Raw genomic sequence first — 8,585 nt, forward strand, 5'->3', positions numbered from 1 at the left:
ATGCTCCATTAATACTGATTGGATCGGTCGACCGATCCTGGTTCGGTCGACTGATCAAGTTTCGATCGGACTGTGCTTCACTTTGGTCTGAACTGATCTCTGGTCTAAGTCAAGCTGGTTCGATCGACCGATCCTCCTGTTCGGTCGACCGATCAGGCCGAATCTGCAAAATAGAGTTAAACAATATTCCTGCAAAACAAAGGTTAGCACAGTAATATAATGCATGAGTAATATAAACAGTAGAACTGTCTTGATCTCAACTTGAAAACCTTCCCGGTTTCTTCAGTTGGATTAGCGACCTAAGGTTGTTCCCTTTAGGAACCTGACCTCACTGTCGCTCTTCTAGTTGCATACCTCAACTTACCTGCCAAACATTGGTCCTCTAGACCTGTTTGGACTTTTTCCAGCTCAGTGTCTGATCACCCAATCCACTAAGACTTTTCCTGCAATACTACATTAGCCAACAACAATAATAGTAATACAGAATATAATGGTAAACCTAAACCTAGATTTACCGAGATCCACTGGTCTGGTCGACCGCCCGAACAACCTTGCTTGGAGTTCACTCCTCCAAGACTTCTCGTTACCTAAAGTTACCACCCCCTAGGATTTTCTCAACCTGGCTTCACTCACTAGGACCTATGGTTACCACCCCCTAGGATTTTCTCCACTTGACTTCACTCACCAAGACTCAATATTCGGCTACCTAGGGATCAAGTCCTTCAGACCTATCCACCTGGCTTCCATGACATACCGAGATTTCCCTTACCTAGCCTACAACTAGGACTCAGTATTCGGCTACCCAGGGATCAAGTCCTCCAGACCTATCCACCTGGCTTCCACGATATACCGAGATTTTTTCCCTTGCCTAGCCTACAACTAGGACTTCCCTTGATCAAGTTCCATACGTAAACATACTTAAACATATTTGTCTGACATTAAAACCTTGGAGGTCGATTGCATCAACACTATCTTCTTATCAATCTTTATGTTTCTTGATCTCTAAGTAGACACACTAAAACAAATAAGTTCAATATCACATATTGACTCATTTGAGCATGACCATATATTTTTGTGTTCTACTAATTAAGGGGCCCACAGATATCACTTTCGTCATATGGAAGAGATAGATCCCATCTACATCACTCACATCCCTCCATATAAGTTATTGCATATCCAGTGATCGATTTTATAGTCCACCCTATTACAGGTAACGTTTGCCGATACCAAAGTATACAACACTTTATGTAGAAAATCGTAGTGACTTCAGGTCTAAGGACTATTCAAACCAATAGTCACATGAGAATATTTATGACACTCATATAACAATCCATAAAACACTACAAGAAAAAATGTCTATAATGACACACATAAATGTCTTTATAGTATATTTTTGATGACACTTAAGTTTTAGTGACATCACTGAAAAACACCCTATAAAGTGATGTCGTTTTAGACCTCCTCGCATTCCTGACATTTTATGATGTCTTTATATAATATCAATGCTAACTTTAAAAGTGTCACAATATAGGGATATACCGACAGTCAAAAATGTCAGGAAAAAAAAATCATATTTTAAGGACATTTATAAATGTCACCTAAACTAATTTATAATGACATAATAAATATCATTATAATAATTTATAAATACATTAAAAATTATCATTAATATTTATTTAGAATATATAACTTGAATTCAATATTTTACACATCATCATAATTCATTGACCATTTATAATAGAAAAAATTACAAAACAAAATTCAAAGGGTTAATAGATATTTTTATTCATCCAATACTCATTTGAGTCAAATTTACAAATGCAATACTAATAAAAAATCTTTTACATCCAAAACAACCTACAAATACACTCAAAATATTAAATTTTAATACTAATAAAGTCTTGTAAAATAAAAACTCGATTAGATGGATCATCTTCAACCATTATATTGATTCATAAAAATCCAAGCACCTGTCACTTGCAAATACAATGTATATATTTGTATAAGTGAAATAAAACAATGAAGATACAAAATTAATAAAAATAATTCAAAATATTATATATCATACCAAACGAGAAAAATGCAAAGTATATATCATTCCATATATACCTAATAGTAGTCTTCACTTACTGTTAACTACAAACACCAAAGCAAACAATGAAAAGTTTTTGTTTCCATAATAGTATATGTGCACCAACAAAGCAAACATCATTAGTAACAAAATAAATCAACAAACTTTACTTGTCAATTAACACCAGTAATCAGTCCTCTCATTATCACTTAAACTAACTAAGGAAAATGCATACTACACAAACTTAATAGAGCTAACTTTATTCACATTTAGTCTCTTTGAAAGAATGTTTTTGATTATCGAAAGAAAAGAAGAACAAGGAAATTGACATGTAAACCTTATATCCTTTTGGTGCGGCAGTAAGAACACAGACAGTAAGGTAACCATTGCTTAGTCCTAAGAATGAGGTCAACATGATCATCCATCCTTGGTCCCCGTATTTGATGGTGAAGTAGAAGGCTGGAATGAGTAGGAATCCTGAAAGAATTGCAGCTATGAGACCTTTCCTAGATGATAGCACCAATGGTTTCAGAAGAGGAATGTATCTTCCGATGAGATCTCACACATTATACATGGCGATCAACATAAGTGCATATCTGAAGCAAATTCAAATGCAACTGCTGCTAAAAACATCTAAATGTATCTGTCTTCCTATGGATGCTTCACGAAGTTACAATTGTAATGTCGAGATTACTTGCATATTCGAGTTATGAGAATCCTTACCATGAGCCCAAGCTGTGGGAGCCTGTGTCCTCAGACAAGAATCCAGGGAATATTGACAGTGTCAAAACATAGATAAGAAATAAGTCGATCGCATAGTCAATATTATCTAATAGCAACTGTTTGTTGCTCAAACGTTCAATAAGTTTTGGATCCTCAACCTGCAAATAAGTTCGGATAGGTTTTTACGAGTATGTTTTGCACCAGTAGACTAGAACTCTGCAACGGAACCTTACCTCTTGGACTTGGTGTTTTTGCATTCCACCAGCAGCAAGGTCAGCAGAAACTGTCATTGAGCCTTCAGAGGCAGCCTTTTCACGGTAGTACTTCACGACCGACAGTTTGGGGAAGACGAATGCATAAAGAAGAACACACACAAGCTCAAAGAAACATGAAATTGAGAAGAACATCACTGCAAGAAGAAGCACAAATGAAACTTCACACATCCTGTAAGATCCTCAACTAGAATTTACTAGAATGAGAAGAAATAAATGACCGAAATACTTGGATTCAATACAGAACTATAATCATAGAAGAAAGTGAAATAAAACTATATAAATGTTAAACTTGACATGATCTACTAATAATTTTACTATAAATTTATGCAAAATTGGCTAATAAAAAAATTAGTAGTTGATCATGATGATCAAACTTGTACTATAATTCAATGCAGAAGTGCAGGGAAATAGAATAACAAAGCCAACTAGAATCAAAAACCAAGGTTATGAAGATTCAAACTTAAAAGATATTAAAAAACTAACCGTAGTTCATAGATTTCCATTGCATTCGAAGTTACTAATTACTCAATACTTTGGATTGTAATTCTATATTTATATAAAATAAGATTGGTTTATTAGTCAAAATTAAACATCTTACATACTTGCTCCCTTCCGAAAACCATTTTGGGAGTTCTCAAAAGCTGCTTTTGTGATTATACTTCTTTAAACTATCAACCTTGACTCCAATTCTACTTAAAATTTAATGGGTAGGCACATACATAAAGAAATTGGTAAAACATTGAACTAGATATATAGACTACTTTGACAAACATAAAAGATCATGAAAGATTGATACCTATACTTTATGAATTCTACCAAAAAAATAAATACATAAAAAGAAAAGCAACAAAAATAGTGCTCGTGCTTTAAAAACCCCAGCTAGTCTTGAGAATTTTTCCACTTCAACACAAGGATATATTAGAATTGGCAAAAAGTTGTTTGCACGGTTGTCCCACAATAAAAGAGTTTAATGCTTGAACATATAGAATATCTCATTGGTATACCCAATGTAATACGTATGGTTAAGATTAGACTCAGACAAAAATCACTGAATTGCATAAATTCCTACACCAAGCTCATTGGGCTCTGATTTAATATAAGAACCATTTCAGGTGATATGAGTGCATATGACATCTTCAAACCAGAAGTATTTGTCTACATAGCCAAAATATATGAGGTTAATAAGCAACACGAGATAAACAACTAGATTCTTCAAGGAAAAAATATCATTTTTCTTTGTAATGCAATTAGAACGTCTTCATAAACCATTCACAAAAAAATTCAAAATTAGTACATCATTGGCAACAATCACGGAGTTCGAAAGACTTTGCAAAGTAATTGGCTAAACCCAAGAAAAATGTGAATGCTAGACATGTCCCAAAAATATGATCAAATAATCCTCTTTGAAGCAAGTTACTTTGTATGCTATCTGATCAAAACCTATAACCAAAGCACAAGTAGCAGTAGTATTGACTAGTGGCAGAATGGAAGAAGCAATTCAACATGAAATATCAAGACTCGAGGCTGAAAAGATGTCTAGGCTACATGACGAGGAGGAAATCAGAACTGAGTTGATACAAAAGGTTATATACAGTGGTCTTGGGAGGGGAGCTAGAAAAAGAACAACAACGATTTTTAGTAGTTGAAAAGGAACTCAAAGTTGCATTGCTCAATCTGGAGGATGAGAAAAAAGCTCTAAATGACAGTCTAATTGACTATGTAAAAGAGAAAGGAGCACTCACCTGTCGGGAAAAACTACAAAAATGTTTGAAAGAGGAAGTTGATCAAATGTATGATAATCTCGCAAGTGAGAGAGCTGATCTTTTATCTGAGCAACAAAATTTGGAAAGATACTCTGCTGAACTATGTGCAAAGCAGGATGCAGTTGTCGAAGCTAAATCAATCCTCATAGTTCCTTCTGTCAATTGCAAATGAAATATGATTCCAGCACAAGCATAATATGTGAGATATGATAAAATAAATAATAAATGATTATAGGGGAATAACCCAAAATAATTTATGAGAATTTTTGGATATTTTTCTGGATTTATTTGGAGGTCGTATGACAGTTTTTAAGGGGATAAATTGTTAAGCTTAGGATGATAATAGAAATTTCCAATTGAGGAGGATTAACTAAGGAGTATTGATAACACACTTAACTAAACCCTAGTCCTATAAGAAGCTACAGTACCGCAAGCCCTAAAACCCGCTCAACTCTGCCCGAAAACCACCGTCGTTTCCTCTTGAGCTCACCCTATCCACCGAAGGCCTTAGCACCGATGCACGTCGCGACCAATCGCCGACGCTTGGTTGCGAGACGAGTCTCCGGTCCTCTCCACGCCTGATCAGAGGTCTCATCTGTGGCATTCTCCTTCGAAACACCGCTCCACGCAAAGAGTTCTCGGGCAGGAGAGCAAATCTGCGCTTGATGGACACCGGAGACTGAATCGCCTATCCCAGAGCTCGACGCTGGTTAAGGAATTGCATTCCAAGGAGATATCTCTTCTTACCGAGCCTTAGAGCCTAGTTGATTCCGTCAGGTTTCCCTTCTGCCGCTTGTGTTGGCTCCTGGCAGTGAGGTAAGTTAGGGTATGGTGTTTGTTTTGGGATTCTTTAGTTGGAACCTGTGATTGGAATGCCGGAATGTGAGGTTGGATTGACTGAGGTTCGGTTCTGGCAGTGGTTTGCTGGGATAGGCTCGGCCACAACTCTCAACTGCTGTGCTTCATCCGGGGATTAGTAGGTAAGGCACCTACAACTCTAATCGGCAGATCTGTGGTTCTAGGTGGGATACAATTTGAATTGTGTGTTGTTTTGTGTGATGGAAATGGATGTAGGCTCTGTAGGAACTCTATTGGTGGATCTTAGCAACAGGTATCACCAGAGGACCTGTGTCGGCGATTTCACCTTTGGGTAGAGGATCGTCAGAGGTAAGCCTTGTTATAAGATAAGCTGTGGGTGTTGGATATGGGTGAATATGAATATGTATCAGTGATAGTTTGTGTTTAGGGAATAAATGCATAATTTGCTAGCCCTAATTGTGGTAGTATAATGTAGGGGGTTTTGGTTGGTTTGTGTGGAACAGTAATGGAGATTAGTAGATTAGTGTGTGTTTATTGTGTAATGAACGAGCCGGATTTAATTACCTGTCTTATGTGTTAGCTTAGTTATTCATTTTCTTAAGAATATGTGTAGTTAAACTTGATACGTGGACGCAGGACTTTGATCGAGGCGGGTGTTGAGACGAAGTGGACATCAGATTTTGACCACACTCAGAGGCGGGTACTTCTTGACTTGCTTCTTTAGCTATCGATCTTAGTGCATGAGTTAGTCTCAGATATGTAGTATCTATCTTGACTCCACTCGTATTCGTTTCTTGTGCTTGATACTTCGAGCTGCTCGAATTCGTATCAATACAGTCTCATGTTGTTATCTTTGATATTTAGCAGATATTAGACACTATGTTTACCTGTGTGACTATTATTTATTTATATTTCGTATTGAGCATGCGGCTTCATGTAGCATACCTGATATCCGTTGTAAATGTATGATGACTGCTGTATTATCCGCATCATGTCATAGCATGCATGTCGGCGACCATATCTCCCTTGTGGTTGAGGAGGGTCGTTGACCAGAGCCGCACACTCGACTACTCATGGATAGTGGTAGCGGGAGTGTGCCGCTTGTCCTGTCATGCACTCACTCGGTCACTCATGGGTAGTGGCGGCTAGAGTTGTGAGCAACAGGGACCCTATTGCGACGTAGCTAGATAGCTACTAAGAAAACTATCCACTCGGTTATCCGAGAGTGGTAACGGCTGGAGTGGTTCAGTAGTCACCGATCCGTCCTCTCGACCATACAGGGGTCGTGGTGCAGAGAGGTGGGCAGGGTGACCATTTCTGCATACGCTGTTGCTATTCTACATGTTTATATTGCTGTTGTTTGTTTATGCTATTAGTTGTTTACTTACGCAGTTCTATTATCACATACCTGCTATATATGCTTGAACACTACTTACCTTAACAGTATACCTTACATGTGAACTAGGTAGTTATGAGCAGTATTGTAGTAGTTTGTGATACTTCTAACTCTATACTACTAGCCTAGGATATGGTATCAGGTATGGATTTACATGCTTTACATACACAGTAGTATCTAATATTTATCATTCCGAGATTGTATCCTATTGTACTCCTGGCACGCTATTTTACTCATGCACTGTCTATTTCCTTACCCGCTGAGTCTTTATACTCACCACCTATACATTGGTAACTTCACCAGGTAGCCGATAGTGATGCCAGTACACTTGGAGGATCCCGACTGCCCGTCCCACGTCGCTTCCGAGGACGGATTTTAGATTTTGTTTATCTTTCTGGTTGCGAGTTGAACTTTTGAACTTGGTGTTGTAATAACCCTTTTGGGGACTTGATGTTATTCTGTGGTTGGTTTTACTTTGTCGAGGAGTTAAGCCGGGCCGGCCCGTGGTGAGTTCCTTTTGGTATTTTGGTACTTATTATTCGTTTTCCGCTATGTTTGATTTACCAACCGAGTGAGCTGCTTATTATCTGCGTGGTTGTGCTTAGTTCTTGCCGTGTTGGCTATATTTTGCATTATGTATATCTGTTAGCTATGTATACTGGTTCATTTGTCACTGCTACCGGGGAGGTGCTGCCAGATTTTCGTCGGACAACCTTACTCTCGGGGCGTGATAATTTATTGGTATCAGTGCCACAGGTTACGATGCCTAATTCACATGTTTTGGATTTTTTCGTGTTTTGATTCCTCGAAGTGACTTTTTGGGATTTGGGACCAGGCAACGACGGAACCCCTCCAAGTTATAGGCTATAAATTTTATAAGTATAATCATAAAATTGTTAGTAGTACTGATTAGTTGTTGCTATTAGGTATGAGACGAGGTCGGTCAGCAGCCGGTTCTCGTCGTGGTCCGGGATGACCATGGAAACAACCCATCGAGACTGGGGAACCAAAACCCATGACTCAGGAGGCGGATTCCTCTAGGGATCCAACTGATGTTGAGACGGTTAGTCGGGGACAGGCCCATCCAACTCCTCATAGAGATCAGGGACGTCAGCCTCAAGAGATCCCTTCGGTAGAACCACCTATGAGAGATCAGGGATTTCAGACATAGGGGATTCCTTCCATGATGCCACCAGTGGAACCTGCACCTACTACTACTGATTGGATGCGGGATAGAGCCCGTATACTATTGCTGGCGAGGTTCGTCAAGGACAGAGTTACTTTATACCCGGGCGGAGCTGACCCTTGGGCTGCTCGTAGCTGGTTGAAGAATTTGGAAAGCACTTTCGGGTACATGAGCTGTACAGATGAAGAGAGAGTGGAATTGGCTGCTTATCACCTCCGAGATCAGGCGGTCACTTGGTGGGATATGCAGAAGACAATCTTCGGGGAGCAGCATATCACATGGTTGATGTTTTGTGATGCGTTCGAGAGACAGTATTTTCCTGCTACCTTTTGTCTTGCTCGTCGCCAGGAGT

The 8,585-nt window shown here is 38.7% G+C and overlaps 1 pseudogene; it reads right to left on the reverse strand.

Annotated features, from left to right (window-relative positions):
* Window positions 1-2,330: 2,330 nt before the first annotated feature.
* LOC122007661 lies at window positions 2,331-8,027 on the reverse strand (annotated as a pseudogene).
* Between the last annotated feature and the right edge of the window lie 558 nt (window positions 8,028-8,585).

The sequence above is a fragment of the Zingiber officinale genome, chromosome 1A (assembly GCF_018446385.1).
Source record: "Zingiber officinale cultivar Zhangliang chromosome 1A, Zo_v1.1, whole genome shotgun sequence".
NCBI lineage: Eukaryota > Viridiplantae > Streptophyta > Magnoliopsida > Zingiberales > Zingiberaceae > Zingiber > Zingiber officinale.